Source organism: Plecotus auritus (genome assembly GCF_963455305.1).
Source record: "Plecotus auritus genome assembly, chromosome: 1".
Lineage (NCBI taxonomy): Eukaryota > Metazoa > Chordata > Mammalia > Chiroptera > Vespertilionidae > Plecotus > Plecotus auritus.
This window is the reverse complement of record NC_137770.1, coordinates 149217888-149244787: the sequence shown is the minus strand read 5'-3', so window position 1 is coordinate 149244787 and position 26900 is coordinate 149217888. Positions and strand designations below refer to the sequence as shown.

General features: G+C 39.8%; 1 protein-coding gene across 1 annotated transcript in view; it reads left to right on the top strand.

The window, feature by feature from the left end:
* The window catches only part of PTER (phosphotriesterase related), a 69383-nt gene that overhangs the window by 826 nt on the left and 41657 nt on the right, over window positions 1–26900 (top strand). The gene's annotated exons all lie outside the window — the stretch shown is intronic.

Below are 26900 nucleotides of genomic sequence, written 5' to 3'. Positions count from 1 at the left end.
ATGTCAGTAAGAAAAGAGCCCTAAGACTTATGAAACCTACTTATCCTGTTACATTTTATTTTACATAGACAGGACGCGTGTACTCAGCTACCCACAGAAATAAGCAGCCCCTTCAAAAAGAAATCTCTATGCATCCTGCAAAGATGAGACAACTTCCTGACTGTTGATAGCAAGGTAGCAACTTAATTTTTAAAAAGATAATTCAAACACAAAATTTACAAGGTGCTACTTTATGAAAATTTTTCCTCATTTGGGGAGGCTAGAGGTTGCTTTACTGTTATAAAACTTGCTAAGATATGTGTAATATAGGTGTAAAATAGCAAAATGCATCTTGTTGCTATTCCCTGATCTTAGAATCATAATAGAAATGCCCAAGCCTGTATTTGTTGACAGTTGGTAAAACCTAAGCACCAGGGTTCTCTGAGCTCTGTGTGCTCTAATTGAATCCTCTCCACAGCCCCCACCTCTTGTTGAAGGAAGGTAAGGCACAGAGGAGTGAGGCCACACTGCTGGAAAGTTTAGAGAGAAAAAAAATTATGTATTTCTAACTCCAAAGCCTGTGCTCTTCCCCCTTAGCCACCTGTACTTTATTTTTCACAAGTAGATAAGCAGTCAGAGAGGTTGCTGGTTTCAAGAACTCTGGACCCATGTGTACAGCCTAACCCTCATTCTGGTTCCAGCTCCTGACTTTGTACAAATTACTTATCTTTCCTAGGAACATAATTGATCTCTAGTATCTCCTAGATCTAAAAAAAATCTCTAGATGAGTGAAAATAAGATTCTGCTTTTACCAATTAATGCTATTGTTGGCCACATTTGGTGTAGAAATTGCAGGATGGTCAGGAAGGGTCAGCTGATTCATTCAATAAATATGCAATGTGTGCCAGGACTGCACAGGGACTCCAATGGAGCACAGGCCAGGTGAGTGTTCCCCTTGGACTTCAAATTCTGGTTGGAGGCAGAGGAAACAAAGAAGGAACCAACAAACAAGTTAATTAACAAACAGCTGCAAATGGTTAACAGAGGGTATGATAACGAAAATGGGGTGGGGGGGGCGCATTGTTAAAGGTGGTAAAAAGAGGCCTCACCAAGACCTGATTTAGAAGAATGAGGTGGACCCAGTGATGTTTATTCCTGCACTGGGCCCTGGAAGGGTAAAGAAGGCATGAAAGATTGGGGCACGGTCTAGAAATTGCCAGAAGTTCTTTATGGGTAGAGCATGATTCGTTCCAGATGAAGTTGGAGATACAGGGTAGGACCATGTTGTACAGGGCTATTTGTGTCTGGTAAAGACCCTAGATTTTCATCTAATAGCAATGGGAAGCCACTGAAGTGTGGTCAACAGGGTAGTGACATGAAGGTGGCTACGATGAATCCACAGGGAGGGTGATAGTGGTTCAGGCTAGGGTAGGGGCAGTGGACACAGAATATGGAGTTTTTAAGTATCACTTCACTGGTGGGACCTTCCTGACAGCTCTATTTCTCTATTTGTAATAACATTCTAACACCCTGAAACATCCTGGCATTCCTCATCCTCCTAGTCACTTAGCTTTCCTCCATACTACTTATTTCCATATGACATAATGCATATTTTGTTTATAAATTGTCATTTATCCCCTCCTATGAGAATGTCAGCTACAGGAGAGCATGGTTTGCCTATTTTGTGTACTGTTGTTTCTCCAGCATCTGATGTGGGCTCTTAATATATTATGCTGTATGAATGGATTTAATAAAGGGTTTGGGTTTGGATTCATAGATTTTGCTGATGAATTGGATGTGGTAGTGAAAGAAATGGAGAAATCAAGGATGACTCTCAATATGCTGGCTTAGAAATGATAGATATTGATATCAATTAAGAAGAGGAAGGCTAGGAAAGAATAAAGTGGGAATTGGTATAGGAGAGATTAAAAGTTCTATTTGGTAAATATTAAGTCATGGTGTGTAGATTAGCTATCTGTTACTGCATTAAAGCAATTACCCTACAATTTAGCAGATTAAAACAAACATGTATTATCTCCCAGGTTCTGTGGGTGGTTCTGGCTCAGGGTCTCTCATGAGGTTATAGTCAAGCTGTCAGCCAAGCTGTAAGATTTGCTTTTGGCTTTTTCACATGGTTATTGACAGACCAGCTGGCTATTGGCCAGAGACTTTAGTTCCTTGCTATATGGACCTCTCCATAGGTCCGCTTCCCCCAGAGTGAATGATCCAAGAGAGAAAGAAAACCCAAGGTAGAAGCTACCATGTTTTAACCTAATCTCCACGTGGCACACCATCACGTCTGCTGTAACTATTGGTCACACAGACCATCCCTGATGAGGTGTGGGAGGATGTGAATTCTGGAAAGGGCAGGCGTTGTTTGGGGCCATTGCAGAGGCTGCCTACCAGAAGGTATAGGAGATATCCAAGGGGAAGCTGTTAGGTATAGTCTACTGTAGCTCCCAGAGATCTGATCTGCAGATAATTATTTGGAAGTCATCATGATATATGAAGCTGTTGGAAATGTACAAGAGGACCCAGAGAGAGAAATAGAGAAGGGAAGAGGGCCCTGGACCAATCCTGAAGAGCCCAACATCTAGAGATCCACTGAAGAGGAGCCATCAAAGGAAGATGGCCAGTGGGAGAGAGGGGAACCAGGGCAGTGTGTATTCTGGGAGTGACTTAACTGAAAGACAGGTTTCACTGGACAAGTTTCTCTTCCCCATGAAGGGCAGGGAATACCTTGAATATGGCTGAAGTAAAAATATTTTCTGAAAAAAAATGCAACTTAACATAACTTAAATAAAGTATGAATAGTTAAATGTTGACCCAGATAGGAGTAAAGAACACGAGAACACATATACAGATAGAACATTTAAAGTCTTGAAAAGTCTATATGTACTTAGTGCCCCCTTGGTCTGATGTTTGGCCATAGCTCCCTGGGGTAGTAGTAGAAGGTAGAAAATCCCTATGTAAGGCTTTCAGAGGTTGCTATTGGAAATTAAGCTTGAAGACAAAATAATGAACTATAGCATGGGAGAAGCTACTGACCTTGGAAAATGTCCATCTTTGCTTCCATATGCCTTGTGTTACTATATGAGGAGTCTTTCTCTTCAAACATCTTAAATATACCAGTAACCATATACTAACAATACTGAGAATTCCTGATTAAGCTGTGTCCTGCTCAGGGGTCCTATGAACTTCACTGTTAATAAGGGGACCCGTGATGGTTGTTGAATATGTTTTCCATATACCAGATAAGGCCTCCTTCCTTTGTTTTCTTTAGCTGCTCTTTAGAATGTATTTTCAGTGGTCCAGGGTTTTCTAAAGAATTTCATTAAAAATAGAAAGCCTTCTCATTCATAGATATCCCTCATCACTTAGAATAAAAAAGGAAGAAGAAAAATAAAATACCTGTTCTTACCTGGCCACCTGGCACAAACTGGCTCTGTGGTTCTGACTACCTGTTTTATGAGAACGATATCAACCTGAGTATAAATACCTCTGCCTGCTCATAATGGGAGTCATGAGTGTTAACCATTTCTCTGTCCCCTCTCAATTAGACAATGCCATGTGACTTGCTTTGATCAATAAGCTATAGGAGGGGTGACATGTGTTACTGCAGGTAGAAGCTGTAAAAGCCAGTGAGAGATCCTTGGCCAGTTTGGCTCAGTGGATAGAACGTCAGCCTGTGTACTGAAGGGTTCCAGGTTCAATTCCAGTCAAGGGCACGTACCTCAGTTGCAGGCTCATCCGCGGCCGGAAGGTAACCAATTGATGTGTCTCTCTCACATCGATGTTTCTCTGTTTATCCACTCTCTCTAAAAATCAATGGAAAAATATCCTCGGGTGAGGATTAACAACAACAACAAAAAGCCAGTGTGAGATTTGTCACACATTCTTTCCCTCTTCTAGAGTGACCACCAATTTTTTGGATTGTAGCTATGCTATCAGCTTGGTTCATGGGATGAAGACAGTGAGCAGAATCCTCCTGTCACTCTGTGTAATATACATAGTGTGAGCTAGAAATAAGCTTTTATTGTGTTTAGTCCCTCAGATTTAGGGATTTGCTTGTTAATGCAGCACACTCTAGTTTATCCTGACTAATATACTAAGATAAAGTCTGAGCCACATGACTGCAAAGATTACTGGTCTCCAGTTTACCAGACACCTTGGGTACCTAAGAGGGAAGGTGCTATACAAGGCTTGCTCTTGTGACTAATGCTCCTCTTACTGTTGGAGAACCAGCAAGTTCACTTCTTTCCATGATGCTCAAGTCAGCTTCATGATTTTAATTAAAGGTCACAAAAATGACATTTAGATGTATAATTACATTCTGTAAGGGCAGCTAGTATGAAAGTGAAAATATATAAAGGTTCAATGCCCAGAAGGGATAGGATAGGAATTGAGGCTTTGATTTTTATTTTGAAAACGTATACATATATTTGTTTTTGTTTGTTTTTTAATTTTCAGCATCCCTCTAAGTTTTCCAATATAGAGGAATATTCACAGGCTCATTGTTAAGACACAATTCTTCCCAGATGTAGTTATCAATTGGTGCATTTCAGAAATTATTTTGTCACCAAAGGGCATTTGAAATAAATCATTAATAGTTACCATTGACTAATTTTTTTAAAAAGCAGATTCAAAGAGTATTTTAAATGTGACTTCCTGGCTATTTGATTTTGAATCTAAGAGTATCAGACCTAGGTTTTGCTCTCAACATCCTGGAGGAAATGCACCCCTCTTTTAGTTTGACTTAAACAGAAGTGAAGCAGGAGCATTTAGCTGTGAGCAGTGCCATCCTGCTTCTTAGGAATGTTGGCTATAAATCCACTCTCCCTCGAGGTTAACAATCAAAGTTCTCCCCTTCTCTTATTCACACAAGTGATACAATGATGATAAATTCCTTGGACGTGACTGCCCCAAGCGCTAGTGTGATGAGTTATGTTGTTCAGGGCATGGCCAAAGATCCTCCATTGTCAGTGTGCAGCACTGAATATAGGCAGTGTTCATAAATAGCCTCCTGCCAATTGTGGTCTCTGCAGTGCATATTAAAATCTCTGTTTTCACTCACTGGTCATGGTTTTCAGTTCTTAATCATCTTCTGTCTTCCCTTGAGTTCACTTAGCTAAACAACCTTTGTTTTTTTCTATAACCTACAGGTAGGGTGTTATCACAGTTGTGATCAGTAAATGCTGAGTCTTTCTTCACAGAAACTGTTAAAAATAGTCATGGTTAGTCCTTTTCACTAAATCCAGAGTAATAACAGCTTATCTTACAGTAGCTTAATTGGGTAATTATTTAGTGTTTGAAAGGCATTTCAAAGAGAACATTGGTAAACATTGTTAATTTAATGCTACTTTGTGTAATTGAAAGTCCACTGCAGCCACAAAATCCTCACTATTATTGTATACCAACAGCTTATTATTTCCAAAATTATATATGTATTGATTTCTGAAAATTTAAAATATTTTCATAAACTCTCAAGGTCATCATGTTTATACCTTATAGAAAAGTTAAATGTTATCAGTCTTGGTCTCTAAAAGTTTGGAGGAAATATAAAGTGGGACCCCCCCCCCCAAATCAGAAGTATCTCACATTACACAGCTTCTACATATGTCCTGTGTGGAATGTGCCTAACTTTTCAGCAAGCTTTCCTATTAGGCCCTGACAAATAACAGCAATAATGATTTATTTACTCTGAGTCCATGCAATGATCTATCACCTCATTATCATCAAAATCTGTCAAAAAGGGTTACATTATATTGCATATGCCTGGCCAGCCCTTTTGACAAATTTGCTACTCACTTTATGAACCCAGAGCCTCCAGGTGCAGTTAAAGGCCACTCTGTAGCTTGAATTAGACAACTTCCCTTACTGACTGTACTAGTTTGATAGGGCTGCCATAACAAAATGTCATACACTGGGTGACTTAAACAACAGAAATTAATGTTTCATAATTCTGGAGGCTAGTAGTCCAAGATCAAGGTGTTGATAGAGTTGGTTTCTTACAAAGCCCCTCCTTTTGGCTTGCAGATGGCCTCCTCCTCCCTGTGTCCTCACACGGTGGTCTTCTCTCTATGTCAGTCTGTTTCCTAATCCCTTATTATAACTACACAAAATAGTCGTATTGGATTAAGACCTACTCTAACAACCTCTTTTTAAATGTAATAACCTCTTTTAAAAAAAACAACACAAAAAACACAACCTTATTATTGAAAGTATTACATATGTATCCCTTTTTCCCTCATTGACCCCTCCAAGTCCACACCACTCCCCACTCCAGTCCTTCACCACCTTGTTGTTTGTGTCCATGGATTATGCATATATGCATGCAAGTTCTTTGGTTGATCTCTTCCCACCCACGCACCCGTCCCTGCCTTCCCTCTGAGACTCGATAGTCTGTTCCATGCTTCTATGTCTCTGGATTTATTTTATTCATCAGTTTATTTTGTTCATTAGATTCCACATATGAGTGAAATCATGTGATACTTGTCTTTCTCTGAGGTAGTGGGGGTTGGGCTTCAACATATGAATTTGTGGGGGAGGGGGTTTTCACAAGTCAGCCCTTAATAATAATGGTCTCCAGAAAGCACCATTTTTAAGAATTATTTTCTTTAATTATCAAATCTGAGCAAGCAACTAATGACTACAAATCTTTGAACAGTCTAATCAGTTCTGGAACTTCTTAACATTATTAAGAGGAAAGCATTATATCTGTGACTTAAAACACTGATATGGTTAGATAAAAACTGAAGAAACTTTATTAAATTAATTCTATTCAGGGGGTGGCAAAAGTAGGTGTATAGTTGTGAGTATGCAAAACAATTTATTCTTGTATTATTATTTATTAATTATTATATTATTTGTATTACAACTGTAAATCTACTTGGCCCACCCCTGTATAGTTTATTAAATGTCCACAATCAAGTACACTTTGCCATCTGAACAACTATCCAAATATTTGTTATCACAAGTAGCAAATATTTTTACCCAAAATTTCCTCTCTGAATAAAATACTTGCTATGATTAGTTCACATACTGGCCATCAGAAAGGGAACGAGATACAGAATACACTGTGGTCCTATCTTAGATCCCCGTAGGTGGTGACATCTGGTGCTTACACTGCTTAAGTGTGTTGTGCATTATTGCCTCCATATTATCAACTGAAAATGTCAAAATAACAACAAATGAAGACTCTCTGAAGAGAGATGATGAACCTAAGAAACTGAAAAAGTTCTTACATTTAAAGAAATAGTGGGAATGAAAGCATCAAAGGCCTCAGTTGACCATTGCCTGTCCACATCCACCATGCATGCTCTAGTTCAGTGGTCGGCAAACCACGGCTCACGAGCCACATGCGGCTCTTTGGCCCCTTGAGTGTGGCTCTTCCACAAAATACCACGGCCTGGGCAAGTCTATTTTGAAGAAGTGGCGTTAGAAGAAGTTTAAGTTTAAAAAATTTGGCTCTCAAAAGAAATTTCAATCGTTGTACTGTTGATATTTGGCTCTGTTGACTAATGAGTTTGCCGACCACTGCTCTAGTTGATTCTGGAAAGCACTCTGTGTCTTCAGACTAATTGTAAAAAAGTGTCTCTCATAGTAAATTAATAGCCAGAAGTCCTTAGAGTATTGTGGGTATACAGGAGTAGGTGAATAATCTATATATATAAAAAGCCAGCGACCGGAACGCCAGAACAACCAGAACGACTGGAACAACCAGTCGCTATGATGCCCACTGTGGCTGGCCAACTGGCCTGACCAGGGGTGGGACTGGCTGGCCAACTTCCCGTGATCCTTCCTCCTGGCTGGCTCCACCATGATCTCCCCCTCACCCTGATCAGCCTGCGGCCCCTCCCCCTGGCTGGCCCTGCCCCCAATCAGCCCCCTCAACCCCAATTGGGGGCAGGGCCAGCTGGCCAACCTCCAACATCTCCTCCCCCCCACTGGCCAGGCCCCGATTGGCCCCCATCAGGGCAGGCTGACTGGACCCCACCCATGCATGAATTCATGCACCAGACCTATAATATTTGGGATAATTGGTGGATAGTTTGGAATGAGCTGCAAAACATTATTTTTCCCTTGAAGAAGTTTTTAAGTGGAATTTGTTATTGAAGCTGGGTGATGGAGACAGGAGTTCAATACTCTATGTTTGTGAACTTTTGAAAATATCCATCTTAAAAAGTTTAATAACATAAAACTTAAAAAAGAAGAAATGAATGAAATATTCAGCCTCTTCCATTCATATGTAAGAGAAGACATGTGTAAGTAGAATGTGCTTTTTACTATCAGTTGCTCTATAGAAAAGTACTATGGAAGCCCTTATCTGGGAAAGGCTATAAGAGCATCTTGGCTAGTTTTGAACTAGATTATTTGACATTGTTTTTTCTGCTCCCTGGTGTATGGCATGTCTGTCACATCATGAGTCAGTGCCTTTCTACCAGCTACTGAGTTTCCTAGGCTGCATTTTCTCCATGTTCAGCATTTAACCTTAGAGACTTTCTGTTTAACACAGGAATTCAAGAAGAGGCCACTTGTTCCAAGCACCATTCCTGGCTAATGCCTTCAGCCCAATGCTTTCTACACAAATATCCCCCAGTATTTTAAGATTTTTACCGGAGGACACTAGGTAAGGAAAGACCTCTGCATGTACCTCAGTTTTCGTCAACCTGTTTTCACTTCTTCATTTTTATTTTTGTGTTAGTAATACCTTGACTAAAATATGTGTTCAGTAATTATATGTGTATAATGTGATTATACACAACATTAACATTAACATTACTCCAAAGCTCTGTCACTGTCGATACCTATCCAAGTTCTCCCAGCTTCACATGTAGGCTTAGGAACTGCCCTGGGCTCCAGTTGTGAATTTCACTCACATTTCTGCATAAGTCTAAGGCCTGATGTCTATTCTCTTTTGCTAGTGTTGCTTTGACCTTGTCCCTTTATCATTCAGAAAAGTACATCTTGAAGGTGGCCCTCTTTCTCCCTGTGTAACTAGATGTTTTGGAGCAGCTCCGTGCATAAGTAGTCAATGGTCTGCCCTTTTAAGTACCGACATTACTGAGACTGACTTTACAGCCATACTTGTCTGGGGAGGGAGAAGTTTCTTGAAAATTAAGTTGCAGTGCCCCTTTTTGATCTTCTTCATTCCTTGAAGGCACTGTCTTTTCACTTTTTGTCCATCAGTGTGCAAACATCAAAATATTTCTTTTTTTTTTTTTTAAATATATTTTATTGATATTTTTACAGAGAGGAAGGGAGAGGGATAGAAAGCTAGAAACATCGATGAGAGAGAAACATCGATCAGCTGCCTCCTGCACACCCCCCACTGGGGATGTGCCCGCAGCCAAGGTACATGCCCCTGACCGGAATCGAACCCGGGACCCTTCAGTCCGCAGGCCGATGCTCTATCCACTGAGCCAAACCGGTTTCGGCAAACATCAAAATATTTCAAGCTAAAAGATCCAAGAGTAAAATGATCTCCATGAAGATTTACTGTAGTTCTCTATGTTCTTGTTTATTGAATTTCATTTAATTGTTAGATTTAAAATACATAAAAGAACATATATAATTTCTAGCATTCAGGATACTTCATGGACCTTTGCTACTTATTCTTGCTACAGAGGTCAAAATGATTAATTTATAAATTCCTTTGTTTTTTGATAGACCAAATCAGAATTGTAAAAGGCTTTCATAGTGCATTGTACAGGGGAGACTGTAGAGTTTTCGTCAACCTGTTTTCACTTCTTCATTTTTATTTTTGTGTTAGTAATACCTTGACTAAAATATGTGTTCAGTAATTATATGTGTATAATGTGATTATACACAACATTAACATTAAAGGAAAGTGGCTCAGTGGTTGCGTGTGGATCTAAGAGCCTAGAGTTGTGGTTTGATTTCTAGTCGGAGCACATGCCTGGGTTGCGGGCTCGATCCCCTGTGTGGGGTGTGTGGGGGGCATATGATCAGTGATTCTCTCTCATCACTGATGTTTCTGTCAAACTGGTCAAATTTGATTCAATCTCATATCATCTTTAGGAGTGTTTACTATGCCTAGGTACTAACTTGAATACTAATTACTTAATATTTTCCTTCAAACCTACCCACTGTTTTATCTCAGCCTCATCCTAAGCAATAATATCCATAAAATCACAGGCTTATAATATTTAGTATTTTTTTCTAAACACGTAAAAATAAATAAATACTTGTTTAAGACATTTTTAAATGTCCATATATCACCTAAATCAGCTTGAACCACCAGTAGGATATGGATCACACCTTCTGAAAACACTGACAAAAACCAAGCATATTATTGACTTTTTTATATCTCACCTTTTACAAAAGAACAAAATAATTCTTGGTTATAAAGTTGGCACAAAACAATTTTCAGAATAGTTTCTGCACTTTGATGATTAGGAGCTATTAAAACTTTATATGTACTAATATGTGTATATGCACACATATATATACATACACATGGATAGATAATGGATTGTTTTACCTGTTAATTGAGAAATAGCCAAGAGTTTTCAGTTCCTTGCACAGTCAGCATCATTTATTTGAGAGCTAATCTAACAACCCTTATTTTATACTATTTTACTCGTATTCATACATAGTATAAGAGTGATAATAGCTCTGGCCTGTGTGGCTAAGTAGGTTGGGCATTGTCCCATTGCTCTAAAAGGTTGCCAATTCAATTACTGGTCAGGGCACATGCCTGGGTTTCAGGCTCAATCCCAGTAGTGGGTGTGTAGGAGGCAGCCGACTGATGTTTGACTCTCAGATTGATCTTTCTCTCTTTCCCTCCCTCTCCCTTCCTCTCTCTCTAAAATTAAATAAAAAATATTTTTTAAAAGAGTGATAATAAATAAGTAAAAATATAGAACTTCTGCTTATTTTTAATTTCATTTATCTGTTATTAATAATCAGAGGTTTAGAGTTAATACTGTAATATAGTTTGTTAGAGTTTGCCCTGATGGGAAATCAGAAAAAGAATTAGTGTAGAGATAGATATCAATAGGTTTCACAATCTTTGTGGAGAAATGTTCTGCCTGATTTTCTACAACACATATGTCACCACCTATTTAACATATACTAGTAAACAAGGTGAACTAAGGAGAAGCTGCTGCAAGGGTGACTTAGAGGCCACCTAATGACTCTTCAGTGGAATCATCGAACTTGCATCTGGAAGGAGCTTTAGAGGTTACCTCATTCAATCCTTTGTTTTAATAGTGAGGAAACAGGCCCATAGAATAAGTGTTTTGCCCAAAGACACACTTTTGGCAAATCAACTTTCTATTAATATACATATAGTTAAAGTTCCAGCTTTCCCTTCTCTTGGGAAAATAGTGACACGTTCATGAAAGCATTGTGTTCTCTTATCGTATGCATTCTTCTACATTTGAAATATAGGTAGTTAGCATTAATTTTTGATGGCGCTCAAGGTATTTTGTAGCTACTAACTATTGTTAATAGCAAATCAAAGATTAACCTATTGAATATAATCAGGAATAATGTCTGTTGCCTTTAATATATTTGAATAAAAGAGGAAAACTATGATATTTTTCTAAGCACTGTCAAGATATGTACACTAATAAAAGGGTAATATGCAAATTGCTGTACCTTTGTGACACCCACCAGCCAATCAGGAGTGAGTATGCAAATTAACCCTACAAAGTTGGAAGGTTAATTTGCATATGTAGGCGCTGAGCGGCCGGGGATACTTGCGTCGTAGCCATGGTGACGAAGCAGGCATTCCACACCATCCCAGCTGTTCTGGGCCTCTGGGCAGCGTGGGAAGGTGGAAAGGCGGCTCCAGCCAGAGCGAAGGCGGTGCCGGCAGCCAGGGAAAGGAAGGCTCATTCTTGCATGAATCTTCGTGTATCGGACCTCTGGTATTTTACATAATAAATAAAATGTCTGTTCTTATGATGAGTACACTTGGAGTCAAACATCCCACATTTTCTATTTTTAATCTGTGAGTGTGTATAATAACAGAGCAAATGCTAATATAAACTAATATTCAAATGTAATAAAAGTAAGTTTTAATATGAATTCGTAATGAAAACCATATGAAATGAGTTACTGTGAAGAATAGGCCAGGAAGAGAGTGTAATTTCATGGGCTGTTCAAACAAGAATTCAAGGAAGAAGAGGGTGGCAAGTGCTGTAGACTTTACCTGTGAAATTAAAAATAACTTCGAAAGGAAGGACAGCTCATTTTGTTTATGTAATAAGTTTATATTGCTCCACAGCTTGTTGGTAAAGTACGTTTGAGCGCTTAGAGAGCATATCTTTATTCTCATTGTGTTCCAATTTAAAGGGAACTGAATCACAGAGCAGTTCTGAGATCCCTAGGCACACACAAGCCCAGGAAGGGAAAGTTAGCAGCCATCACCCCTCAGGGCGCTGATTTGCTGTAACCAAGAAGGCAAGCAAGTCTTTAATAATTCCAGAGACTGTCAGTTGTTAACTGCCCTGCTTTTAGTGCCTTGAGAGTTAGGATAAGCCCTTTGCAGTTCTCTTGTGGTGTTTCCAGAGAGAACTGGAGGATTAAAGGCTCCTCAAATGAACACAATTCCCTGTCAGTCTGCAGTGTGTGCCATATGCCATGGACACAACAGTTGTTTTACGCCATAGCGCCAAACCAGGGAGTACTGGGGGCTGGGCAGTGCTTTTCCGAGCCAAGGTTTCCCTTTTTCAGGCCCCAGGAGGGGGGGCCTCCACTCTTCACTGAAAACAGTGCAGATCCCTGCAGAGGGGTTCCTGCCCATAACCTGTTTTCTTGCTTCCTCCCAGGGGTGGGGCTGGGCGGTGCCCACTACCAGTGTCTTTGGTGGTCTCCTCCTTCCCAGGTCGGTGAATGGACCCTAATAACACACTATTTGTGCCGCTCAGTCTTTATGTTTAATATCTTTAACTGTGTAGTCATTTATCAAACGTCCTGTCTTTGGGCCAAGCTTGTTTGGCTGCTCTTACATCTGTGTGCCATTCCTTCGCGGGACTCCATTTACCCTATGAGTCTTAATTGCCTTTACGTACACGCTGCATACCATTTGCTGTAAACCTGATTAAACTGTAAACTTCTTGAAGACAAGGGCCATGTCTGCTTTTTGTTTCAATACCACAGAGAGGGCCTGACCTAATTTATTCTACTAGTGTGAGTCCTAAACTAACAAACAAAAAGGAACATCAACCAAAACAAAAACTGTACATCTTGTGAAAGGACATCTATTCAATGCAGGCTTGTGTGGCGAACATGCCTGCAAAATGCACTGACCTTTTGAGAAGTGAAATGCTTTATTGCTGAGTACGACTTTTTTTTTTAAAGCTTTCATATCATGGCAACATGGCTCCATCACAATTAATCTTCTATGGAAAGGCAGTTGACAATGGGATGATTTCTCTGGAGAATCTATGCTAATACTATTAAAATGCTCTTACAATGTCAAAATGATTGCAGTGGAAGCATGAGGGGGCTGTGCTATGCGATTATGATATTACAGTGATGGGCGATTACCAGAGGAAGCTACTAATTCAACTCTGCAGGGACTTGCATTATGAAACCATTATAACATGAGATTATAATGACATAATAACTTGGATGCACTGTCGTGATGTGAAAACTAAAAGCTAATTGGAATGCAAGTAGTATTAACATTAAATTGTAATTAAACACGGAAAGCAATACTTGTTTAAATTTAAGATGGAGACATGCAATCCAGAAATGAAAACTGCAGGGAGAGAATGCATGCCAAATGTAAACTTAAGAATGTGCAGGAACCATTTACAGCTCTGCTCCCTAGGACTAGGCGTGAAAGCCCAGTCCCATGGCCTCCCCAGTCTCTGTCCCTCTCTGCTGGGCCTCTAAGTCAGTAAACCAGGAGCAGGACACAACTCCCATCTCTAGCACTACCACCGCTTAAATTCAAGTCTCCTTGCTTCATTTCCCAAGTGGGCATGACTGTATCTTACCTCCCACAGCATATTATTATTTTCCATGAAAAGTAACCTTTTCAAAAATATAACAAAATTAATCCATGTCCAAAATCAGACAAAACATAAGCTCAAAGGAGAAAAAAAAAAAAACTAAAAAAAAAAAAAATTTCCCCCCTAGAAATAACCTGTATGAGCCAGCACCTCTGGGTATTTTCTTTAGACTATTCTCTATGTATAGCATATATTATTTTTTCTTCCAACATTTTTATGATACAATACTTTTAAAATGTACTTATTAATTCTTCCTATCCCTCCTAGTTGCAAGATCTATCTCTTCTTCAGGAGAATCCCGTTGATAGGTTTTTGTTTGTTTTTTAAAGGTCAGCTCAGACTGGAAGATTTTACCTGTCACCCAGGACACTATATTTTACTGCTAGGGAACAGTGTCTGGCAGGGTTGATGCTCTGCATACATCAGCTATAGGATGTTCCATATTATATTTTTCAGATCCTGGTGGCAACGCCATGGGTAGCTCATTAGCACCTCTCTCTGTTTAGGAGTGAATGGTGGATTTGTGAAGTCATAGAGTTCCAGTTTGTTCTCAAATGATAATTACTGTATGGCTTAGGTTGACATAAAGACAAGTTGTGAGAAACTAGGAAAATTTAAGAGTGACGAAACTTGTTAGATGTACCCCTGCAGTTTCGTGTTCAGATGTTATGAGGACACACAGTAGTTAATATATACTCCCTCCTAATTATGACTCAAAGTGGTTATTACTCCTTGTTTTAAATATAGTAAAGGGCAGTTTTTGTTAAGTATTTAGTTCTCACTTAGATATGCTGTATGCTTTAGAGTTATTTTTATTACCTCTTCACAGAACAACCAATTTAAGTAGGAAGTCTAAATTACCCAAGCCCTCATTTCTGTGATTAGGAAAAGCAAAGCACAGCACACTTAAATGGCTCGCTTCATGTTGCCTAGTCAACAGTGGAGTTGGCACTAGCTTTTCTGGTCCTAGAAAATCACAGCTTCTTCCTTAGGCCAATGAGGGATTCCACCTCTGAGTAGTCCCTCCACCTTAATGGGCAGCAGGATAACGTATGTGATGTTTGTAGTAAGTGTCTTCATGGTGAAATAAAAGAAACATTTGCCTGACAAGTTGGGAGACTGGGTTCTAGTCTGGCTCTCTAGACTTCAAAGGATCAAGGAAGGCTCAGAGTTTGCATCTGAAAATGAAGTCATGGAATTAAATAATCTATCTGCATATTTCCTTTCAGCTCAAAAATTCTGAAATCAAATAGCATTTAACATTAATTGAAACTTACATATTTTAACAAACTTACAGTATTGTTCACTTTAACATTTAATAAATATACTTACTTCACCTATTTAAAACAATTCATCTAAATTAAAAACAATACCTTATGTTTGTTGGACATCAGTTTGTTGTTCCACTTATTTGTGCATTCATTGGTTGATTCTTGTACATGCCCTGACTAGGAATTAAACCCACAGCCTTGGTGGATGGGGACGATGGTCTAACCAACTGAGCTACCCAGCCAGGGCCAAAATCATACCTTATTTAGATGCATTTAATAATTTGATGTGTTTTACCTGATTTGTAATTTGATTTTAAAATGCTCTTTTATTAGTTAGACAATTTATTAAAATTATTAAAGTTGCAAATGTAAAGCCAATCCGAAGAAGAGATTACAATTATAGTCCTGCCCTGGCTGGTGCGCTCAGTGGTTAGAGCATCTGCCAGCACACTGAAGGGTAGTGGGTTCAATTCCCTGTCAAGGGCATGTACTTGGACTGCAGGTTCAATCCTGGGCCCCCGTCGGGGAGTGTGTAGGAGACAACCAATCCATGTGTCTCTCTCATCTCTCCCTCCCTGTCTCTCTCTTTCCCACTATTGCTGAAAATCAGTGTTTAAAATATCCTAGGATGAGGATTAACAACAACAAAAAAATATTATAGTCCTTGGTATACCTGCAATATTGTTAAACTACAGTTAGAACTATAATGAAAGGAAACTTTTGCATAATTGTACAAAGTATACACATCAATAATTATGTTGAATAATATTTAAAATACTAGAGGCCCGGTGCATGAAAATTCATGCACTGGAGGGGAGGGGGGGTCTCTCAGCCCGACCTGCCCCCTCTCACAGTCTTGGAGCCCTCAGGGGCAGAGGTGACCCAGCAATCAGGGGGAGGCAACGCCCCTATCACATCTCTGCTGCTGCCACTCCTGGCAGCTCAAGCCTCTGCCGGCCCCGGTTACCCGAGCCTCAGGCAGCCTCCATCCAAGGCTTGCCTGTGCCTTGGGCTGGCCCTGGGCGGCTTGGGCAGCCATCATCCGAGGCTTACCTGCGCCTTGAGCATCGGCTGGGCAGCCTCCATCCAAGGCTTGCCTGCGCCTCGGGCCAGCCCTGGGTGGCTGGGGGGCTGAGTGGACTGGGCGCTGCCAACTTGTGGCTGTGGGCACTGCCATTTTTGAGGGCATGGTAGTCAATTAGCATATTCCCTCCTTATTGGTTGTGGGCGCCGCCATCTTTGTGAGGGTGTGATGGTCAATTAGCATATTCCCTCTTTATTAGATAGGATATTCTTTCTGTGAGTTCTTAGGAAATGGTTGATAACAATGATTAAAATACCAAATTATAGTGCCAGATAGATCTTTCTAAATCTTTTAGAGCACTTTATTTTTTATGGGGAGATATATAAGCAATCATATCCCCTTTATATTTAAATATATGTGACAAGGTATTAATTAAAATATATTTGGCCATAGGAAATGTTCCCAATTTCATAAGGTTTTTTAATCTAGAGAAGTCAAAATTCCACTAGAGCATTTGGGGGCGGGAGGGTGGGGCATCTCAGATAGGGAAAGAGTGATGATTGCTCTATGCCACATATAGTTATTACAAATTTGCCCTTGATCCCATTGCAGTAAACCACTTTTCAGGAGTGAAAATAAGCTGTTTGTACTTTATTTTTATCACATCACTTACTTTTTTTTTCTCAAAAAGAAGTTTCTGTGTCAGGTGCCATACTCTTTTAGGATTAGGCAAAATTTATCTTGCCTTCTTTTCTAGACCCAGTAATAAAGGTGATCTTAAAACAACTTTTCTCGCCTGGCCAGCGTGGCTCAGTGGTTGAGCATGGACCTATGAAACAGGAGATCATGGTTTGATTCCTGGTCAGGGCACATGCCTGGATTGCAGGCTCGATCCCCAGTGTGGGGCATGCAGGAGGCAGCAATCAATGATTCTCTCTCATCATTGATGTTTCTCTCTCTCTCTCTCCCTCTCCTTACCTGTCTGAAATAAAAATATATATACTTAAAAAACAAAACAATTTTTCTCAAACCTGAGGATCCAGAAAGTCTCAATTAAATTTTTGATTTTGTGTTTTCATGTTTATGATCATCTAAACAATTTTAAGCATATTTTTGGATTACTATAACCACCTGACAACCAAATGTTGCAATAGGATGTCATTATTTGTATCTTAATTTGTTTTTCAACTTTAGTGATATGAAATTAATAACAATTTATCTTTTTTTTTATCCTCATCTGAGGATATGTTTATCAATTTGAGAGAGAGTAAAACATAGATGTGAAAGAGTAACATCAATCAGTTGTCTCCTATACTCGTGCTGACCAGGTAACAAACCCACAACCCAGGTATGTTCCCTGACTGGGAATTGAACCCACAACTTTTGGCTGCACAGGATGACCTTCGAACTGCTGAGCCACCCAGCCAGGGCACAGCATTTATCTTATCTTTTTTTTTTTAAATATATTTTATTGATTTTTACAGAGAGGAAGGGAGAGGAATAGAGAGCTAGAAACATCGATGAGAGAGAAACATCGATCAGCTGCCTCCTGCACACCTCCTACTGGGGATGTGCCCACAACCAAGGTACATGCCCTTGACTGGAATCAAACCCGGGACCCTTCACTCCGCAGGCCAACACTCTATCCACTGAGCCAAACCGGTTAGGGCAGCATTTATCTTTTCTATAATATTTTTTATTAGGATCTCTGTTTTTCTGAGAGCCATGAGTGTATTTCCCAAGATGTCAGGAAGTGATTAGGTTGAGAGAGTTGAATAAATGGTTTGGGCCCTTTCTTTTCCTTTATAAGAAGTGGAGGTGGTATATCAGCTAAATCATATATGATAACAGCACGTATGTTTGTTTTTCAGAGACTGACTTTACAGTCTATACCACTGTCTTAAGGGTAGAACCAAGGGACAGGACTGGTTCAATTCTGTACTCTTTTTCATTTTGTCTAGCCCTGCAATCTGTACTGTGTCTTCAACATAACCAGCTCTACTCCCAATACGACCCTCTTAAGACTGGTGCCCACTCATGCTCTTGAATTGAGGGAAGCATGGGGATATAGGGAAGGAAGCTGTGGAGAGAGGTCAGCCATGCCCTGAAAATCCAGTCAATCAAAAAGAGATTGTGCATTATGAGAAATTGGGGTTCTTGTTCCATCGTGTTCTTTTGCAAGAAAAGAGTGATGTGTATTTTCTTTGTTGCGCGTTTTAGGTGTTCATTAATAAGTGTTGGTAGACTCTCAACAGAGAAACCTCAGAGATTATGAATTTTATACTGTTTTTAGGTCTCCCAGAGAATGTTTATATAGCTTACAGCAGTGTATTCTGCCTTCAGTGAAAATGGAAGGTAGCCCATCATCCTGTCTGACTAATAACATCATTTCCTCATTGGTGAAATGGGAACGATAATAATAAAAGTAGATTTCATCCTATGTCCTATGGTCCAGTCTTCTTCTTGGGTACTTTTTGGTGACTCACCTTCTGTTGATCCCTTGCTTACTTCACAGGGACATTAGGAGATTTAATTAAAGTGTGTAGAATGCCTTAAGAACGATGAAAGGTGCTTTAGTTTCCTAACTCATCTCCTGGCTGGCTGTCTCCAGCATCAGCTTGTACTTATATTGCCCATGTAACTACTATCATCCTAATGGATATCTTATCCTCTGGGGCCAGCCAATGTGTCAGTATTTTCCATTATAGACGTACAGAACAACCTGTGTATGAGCTTCTATACATTGCTTACAAAATCTGAAACATACCTTTCATTGTTCATGCCCCCAGAATGCCTCCTTGTAAAAATCCTCTTAATTTTCTGTGGCCATGCCTATAGCCCATCTCCTCTAGGGAGCCTTCCCAGTCACTCCAGTATTGGTGCATGCTGGACAGATGCAGTTCTCCAGAGCATGTGCTTTATGCCTCTTTCTAACATTTACTGCACTCTGCTTTATATCATAGGCATCCCACTAACATATAAAAAATAGCAGTCCTGCACTGAATGCTTGCCCTGTGCCAAACACTGTGTTGGGGGATGTTCTCTTTCCTATGGCAAGATGTTCTTTTGCATCTTTGTTTCCCATAGTATCTTTCTTTGGATGAAATAGATCCTCAGCAAACATTTGCCACATTGAATTGAAATATATTCATGTGAAATCTGAGGGCTATCCTCTCAAACATATAATCAAAGCAGCTTTCAAGGAGAATAATAGGCCATGATGCTCGTGAAAACATCAGATTGTCTCTGGCTGGACGTATGTTTCATGAGTATGGAACTGAGGGTGGTAGAAGAGAAACTGTTCCTTGGTTGAACAGACACCTCTTGACCATGTGCTTCCTTGCCGATTGCTAACATAGCTCAGAGTTGGTACCTATTTCTCCGTGTGTGGAATAGAATTAAAGTGGTTATCAGAACAAGAGGCAGTTACACACACAGCTCTCCTTTTCATTAAGCATGGGTGGCATTTCTCATCCAGGTGTACAGGTAGGCAGCAGTCATACTCGGAAGTCACTAAAACAAGACAAGGTGGGCTAGAACCAGGCTGGAAGAGATCACAGCCTTTTCTCTGTGATCACCTTTTTTTATACCAAACAGGGTAGGTGTAGGCCTGACAATTCAAAGCATGTACGCAGCACTGATTATTTTCACCTGAATTAGTTAAGCAGGTAGCGAAAGTCAAGACTTTTCAGTCTACACACAGCAAGCATGTCAAACTTGGGGACCACGGGCCACATGCTGCCAACAACAAATACTAATTAACGATTACTCATTTATTTCAGCCCTTTGTATTCAACATGTCTCTACTGAAATAAACCTATGTTTCTATGAAAATTGAAGCTTTTATTTGCGGCCCACATAAACTTAAACCTTGTTTATTTGGCCTGTGTTAGCCTTTGGGTTTGACATGCTTGATCTACAGTTTGGTCTTCCAAATAAGGAACCCGAGATGTTTTTGTGGGAAGTATATATTAGATATATAGTTATCCATGAGACTGAAATGCTCTCTGCAATTCAAGGAGATGGTTTAAAAATGAAACTGCCTTAAAAAGAAACTCAAGTGCATGGCCTCCACATTCAAAAAGTTAACCTAAGCCATCATTCAGTTACTCTATAAAAGAATCACCTGCAGTAATTTTCTTACATATTTTTAGTTTTCTGATTTATAATTGGCTTCTACCAATTCAGATAGGACATGTCCTTGAAGACAGTCATGTGCTGTTGCTGTTGTTTTTATACGCACAGGAGTCTTGCTCTTATGTAAGGGAAAGTTAAAAAATTAAAAATCATGTGTATTCCTTTGTGGTGTTGTGTTGGATGCAGAAGAATGACCTAAGATGATGGCATGTTCACTATCATCTGAGTGCTGGGAGTGCAAAGATACAGGACAGTTGTAAAAACAAACATGGCTTCAAATTCCATAGCCCAAAAACTTTTGGGCAAACCTTGTCCATGGTTTTTAAAATTTTTCAGCTGTGTTGACTTTGGGACATAATGTGATATGCCATAAAAGAGGTGTGCCATGATTTCAGAATTATGTATTGGCAGAAATATATTGAATAAATATTCCAGGACAACTGTTAGCCCTTTGCTAACAACTGCTAACCTCTTCTTCCTTTCTGGTCCTGATTCTACTTCCATGTATCATTTCCGTGCTCCTGCTTTAATATTTGTTTTCTTCACTGTATGTATCAGTTGTGCCAGATCCCTCAACTCCTTTGTAGAATAGGCTGGATTAAAACAAGCAAGCATATAAATGTAAATTAAGTACTGATTAAGTGCCGGGCAGTGTAGGGGCAGACGACTGAGGGAGGAGACAGGCTCTGCCCTCAAGGACCTTAAGATCTGGTGCAGAGAGACATTAGCATAAAAGGTGAGTTTCAAGGTTAAATTGCAGTTCTTTAGGGAGAGAACCTAGAGTCAGCATCTTACCCAGAGTGCTGGAACAATAAGGATGAGCATCAGGAAAATATTCTAATTAGAAATGGTGCCAGAGCCCCACCCACAGGTCCAGGAGAAGTCAGCCAGGAGAGGAAAGGGGTGGAGAGACAGTGGAGTGGGTTGGGTTGGTAAAACTCAGAATAAAAGAGGCAAAAACACATTCAAAGACATGAGACCAGTGCAGACATGTTGAGTCCAGAGAAGGACAGGCAGGCAGTTCAACACGCCAGAACCCAGAGTGGGTCCCGGGAGCACACCAAGCTCCAGGCTCAGATGTACTTCTCAGTGTTGGCAGGGCCACAGAAGAGACACATCCAGCTCTGGGTTTTAGAGAGTCCTCGGTAGGCATGGTCAAGGCACATCAGAAAGGCACAGGGCAAGCCTGGAAGCTCTTGTTGTGATCCCTGTGAGACATGGTTGTTCTAACTAAGGCAGTGGCTATGAGGAGGAAGAGGAAACGATGGATTAAAGAGCTGTGGAAGTGGTGGGATTTAGGCCACTTAGAAATCAAGTACTTGTGAGTGAGCCAGGAGTCTTTGATGAAATTTGGGTTCTTTTTTTACATGGGTAATTGGGTGAGGTAGTGATAGAGAGAAACTAGAGAATGCAAACATCCAAACTCTACCTGAGAACATGTACATTGCCAGGTCCTGTGCTTGGCACGAATTAATTATCCAATCAGTATGATTCAATTGTCGTAATCATTGGCTAACCTGTCTGACTGATGCTAACAGAACTCTCGGTGAAGTGCTAATCATAATCAATATTTGGCATTCCCTTAGCAGACCCAGGTTCAAATTGCAGCTCTCCAGCTCTGTGACTCTAGATAAGTTTCTTCCCTTTTCTTGGCCTCAATTTCTTCATATAATATCAACCCAGCAGCATTTTAGTGAGAATTTCAGATAAGAAAAATAAAGTGCTTTTGTAGAACTTGATACAGAGTAGGAGCTCAATAACTGGTAACTTAGTAAATAAATGAAAGGCATTGTTGTTGGTTCCTACCCTTGAAATGAGGGTGGGAGTTCTCTCTTATTTATCATTGCATCTTCCATAGGCTCTATCTGCCTAGTACTGGGCCCAATGAATTTTTATTGAATCTATGATAACTGTGTTTTTTTGTTTTTTTTCTTATTAAGGCTCTCTTTATTTTTTTTATGGTCTTTATTTTTTTTATTTTTAACTTAATAAATTTTTATTGTTCAGATTATTACAATTGTTCCTCTTTTTTCCCCCCATAGCTCCCCTCCACCAGGTTCCCACCACACCCTCTGCCCTTACCTCCTGCCCACTGTCCTCATCCATAGGTGTACGATTTTTGTCCAGTCTCTTTCCACACCCCCCACATCCCTTTCCCCCTGAGAATTGTCAGTCCACCCCCTTTCTATGCCCCTGATTCTATTATATTCACCAGTTTATTCTGTTCATCAGATTTTTTTATTCATTTGATTTTTAGATTCACTTGTTGATAGAGTTGATACATATGTATTTGTTGTTCATAATTTTTATCTTTACCTTTTTCTTCTTCTTCCTCTTCTTAAAGAATACCTTTCAGCATTTCATATAATACTGGTTTGGTGGTGATGAACTCCTTTAGCTTTTTCTTATCTGTGAAGCTCTTTATCTGACCTTCAATTCTGAATGATAGCTTTGCTGGGTAGAGTAATCTTGGTTGTGGGTTCTTGCTAGTCATCACTTTGAATATTTCTTGCCACTCCCTTCTGGCCTGCATAGTTTCTGTTGAGAAATCAGCTGACAATCATATGGGTGCTCCCTTGTAGGCAATTAACTGTTTTTCTCTTGCTGCTTTTAATATTCTCTCTTTGTCTTTTGCTCTTGGCTTTTTAATTATGATGTGTCTTGGTGTGGTCCTCTTTGGATTCCTTTTGTTTGGGGTTCTCTGCGCTTCCTGAACTTGTAAGTCTATTTCTTTCACCAGGTGGGGGAAGTTTTCGGTCATTATTTCTTCAAATAGGTTTTCATTATCTTGCTCTCTCTCTTCTTCTGGCATCCCCATAATTCAGATGTTGGTACACTTGATGTTGTCCCAGAGGCTCCTCACACTATCTTTATATTTTTGGATTCTTTTTTCTTTTTGCTTTTCCAGTTGGGTGTTTTTTGCTTCTTTGTATTACAAATCTTTGACTTGATTCTTGCGGTCCTCTAGTCTGCTGTTAGGTCTCTGTATAATATTTTTTTTATTTCAGTCAGTGTATGTTTAATTTCTAGTTGGTCTTTTTTCATATCCTTTAGGGTCTCGCTAAATTTACTGGCCTTTTCTAGGAAGTTCTTGAAAAACCTTATAACCGTGGTTTTGAACTCTATATCCAGTCGTTTGCTTTCCTCCATTTCTTTCATTTGTGATCTGTTTCTTCATCGCTGCATTTTTGCTGCTTCCCTGAGTTGGTAGAGTAGCTTTGTGTGCTAGGTGTCCTGTAGGGCCCAGTGGCTCAGCCTTCCCAGTTACCTGAGGTGGACACTCTTGGTGAACCCCTTTGTGGGCTGTATGCATAGCCTTGTTGTAGTTAAGCCTTGATTGTTGTTGGTATCACTGGGAGGAATTGACCTCCAGGCCAATTGGCTGTGAGGATTAGCTGTTTCTACGCTGGAAGAACTTCTGTGCTGGAGACACCCTTTGAGACAATACTTGCAAAATTACAAAAGCCTCTGTGCTCAGCTTGGATGGGGCGGAGTCTCAGGGCGGAGCAGACAGTCTTGGCTTCCCATCAGCCCTGCCCTATGAGGCCTCTGGGTCTCAGTGTCCCTGGGTAATTGCTGCAAGCACCTCTGAGAGAAAGCCGCCTTCGAGTTTCGCCCACTGCCAGACAGTTCAGTTTCTCCCTGAATGAGTCTGGGTTCCCAGAGTCTTGCCCGGAATTGGAGTTCAACGCAGTCAGAAGCTTCCATCTCCCTCCCGCTTGAGAAAGCCAGCCATGCACTCAGCAGTCAGTCCACTCCGCGTGCGTGCCTCCGTACCACTGCCTTTCGCAGCTCCCCTGAGTCTCAGTGTGCTTTTTTCTTTTCCTGACAGTCCAGATTCCCCCTGAATGAGTCTGGGTCCCCAGGGTCTCACCCTGAACTGGAGTGCAGCACAGTTGGGAGCTTCCATCTCCCTCCTGCTTGAGGAAGCCAGCCATGCACTCAGCTGCCAATCTTCTCCGCACACGCATCTCTGTACCTCAGTCTTTGCAGCTCCTCTGAGTCTCCGTGTGCTTTTCTCTTTCCTTCTAGTTGTAGAATTTCCACTCAGCCAGCTTTCCTGTGGTTCTGGATGATGTCCGTTTTGTCTTTTAGTTGTAGGTTTGAAATTGTTGTGCGAGGCAGCAGTTTAGATGTTTACCTATGCCACCATCTTGGTTTCTTCATAACTGTTTTTATTTCCTTTATTTTATTGTTTTCTGCTAACCTGTCAAAGACTGTTAACCCTCCTTTAAAAAAAAAGATTCTTTTTATGTTTTGTCCTGATATGGTTTATCTTTACGTGAAATTTATTTTGTTTGGTCCCTCTTTTTTCACTTATGAATAAATGATGACTCATCTATAATAATAAAGGCATAATATGCTAATTAGACTGGACATCCTTCCTGATGAAGCCTGGGTCCTGGGTCCCGGGTGCCTGCCAGTGGCCTTAGGGAATGTCCGGAGGGAAGCCCGGGTCCCAGATACCAGAGGGAAGCTGGTGCCAGCAGCCGGGGGAAGGAAAGCCTACTCTTGCATGAATTTCGTGCATTGGGCCTCTAGTACTTTATAATTTCTGACACTTTCCTATGAAACGTCTTCTTGTCAATCCCCATCTGCCTGTCTACCCCACACAGGACTGTGTTCAACAGGGAGATCTTGATCCTTGTGTGGCTTGACTGTGATAAAAACTACTCCAGCTGCTCAATCTTTGCCAGAATCCTCCTTGGGCTCCAGGATCTCCACTGGAGTCTAGAGCAGTCCATGAAGGACTCGGTCAAACAGCTTGGATTTAATCCAAGTGAACCACAGCCACTGTAAAGGCATGCAATTTGATCAGAAATATTTGTACACAATGTAAAATCTTGGGCATGACTGGCAAATTAGCAATTCTGTGATAATAAAGAAGAATTTAAAATAGCTCTCACCTGCCTGTGTGTTTTAGTTGAAGGATTCACAATCCGTATTCTATTATTTTACATGTGACCTTAGTATAAGCATCAGTTAGGTTTACATTGGTAACATTTATCTTTTCCCATTTTATCCCTTTTTACTAATAAATTAAATAGATAAACATAAAAAACTGGAAAATACATTAAATTGTAATGAAGAAAAAAAGTACTTATTTGGTCCTTCTACCACCCAAAGATACAAGTAATGGTTTAATATTTCTACTTAAGCTCTACATATATGTAGATACATACACTCTCAATAAATTTATAATGCTTTAAGTAGTTTTATATTTTGATTTTTCACATGTTATAATAAGGCATTTTCCTCTATCATTAAATAGTCTTTGAGAATATAACGTGAGTGTTTGCATAATGTTCCATCATTTGCATAATCTGTCCCATATTATAGAATATTTTGGTCTCTGTTCTAAATAATGCCATAATGAAATCTTTGTGCATAAATAATTTTTACATGTCTCTAAAATGTTTCCTTAAGACAGATTCCCAGTGGCACAGTAACATTAAAGGACTTTAGATGCATATTGTTAAACTGCTTTTCAGAAAAGTTGGGCAAATTTGCATTTTTTGCCGGTACTGTGTGTAGAAGGACCATCATATCACCACACTCTGTGGTCTTGCTTATCTTTCACAAACCAATAAGTGGACCAGCTGGGTTTTTTAAAACTATAATTGACACTATTGTATTAGTTTTAAGTGTCTCCCAAGTGCCGCTTTCTGTTGGATACCAACAGTGTGACCACATCTGTTAGCTTTTAGGACTAAGTTATAATTTAAATGGACAGCTTTTTTCTGAAGTGTGAAGCTGGATCTGTATTCATGAAAAATTCCAAATGGTTAGTTGATAGTTTCTGTGTTGAAAGTGTAACCTTAAATATGTTATACATTTTAAATGTTATTACTTAGCACTATTACACAAAACTGAAACCATGCATCCCTCTCCCCCATGTTTGGGTTTTATTTGACAGCAGTAATTCCAAATAAATATCTTAGTTATTTAATTTTGGGGCATTTAGACAGCATTCCATTGTGTTGTATCATCTGAAAATTACTTTTAAAAATACATCATGCTTCAGGCTTAGTTTGTAGGCATGATAATTTTATGTATGAAGCCACTGCTCCCTTCACTTATTACTAAGAACAAGTAATTTCAACTAGTCTGTGACATTTCTTTGTATATAAAATAAAAAGTAATTATTTGCAGGATAGTTTAATCCAATGGGAAATGGAGTCCGGTTCTACATATTATGTGCTCGTTTCACTTGTAAACTTCAACAACAAAAAAAGAAAATTTTTAATCTTATTGGAATTTCAGATTTATAGTAAATTTTACTTATTCATTTTAGAACAAAACTTTTGGCTCTTTTACTCATTCTTAATTAAGGCATAAACTAATTATAGTTGACCCTTGAACAACACAGGTTTGAAATGTGTGGATACACATATACTTGGATTTGTTTTCAATAAATATACAGTTGGCCCTCTGTACCCACAGTTTGCATCCTCGGGTTCCCTACTGTGGATCCAAAATACTGGTTTTATTCCTGGT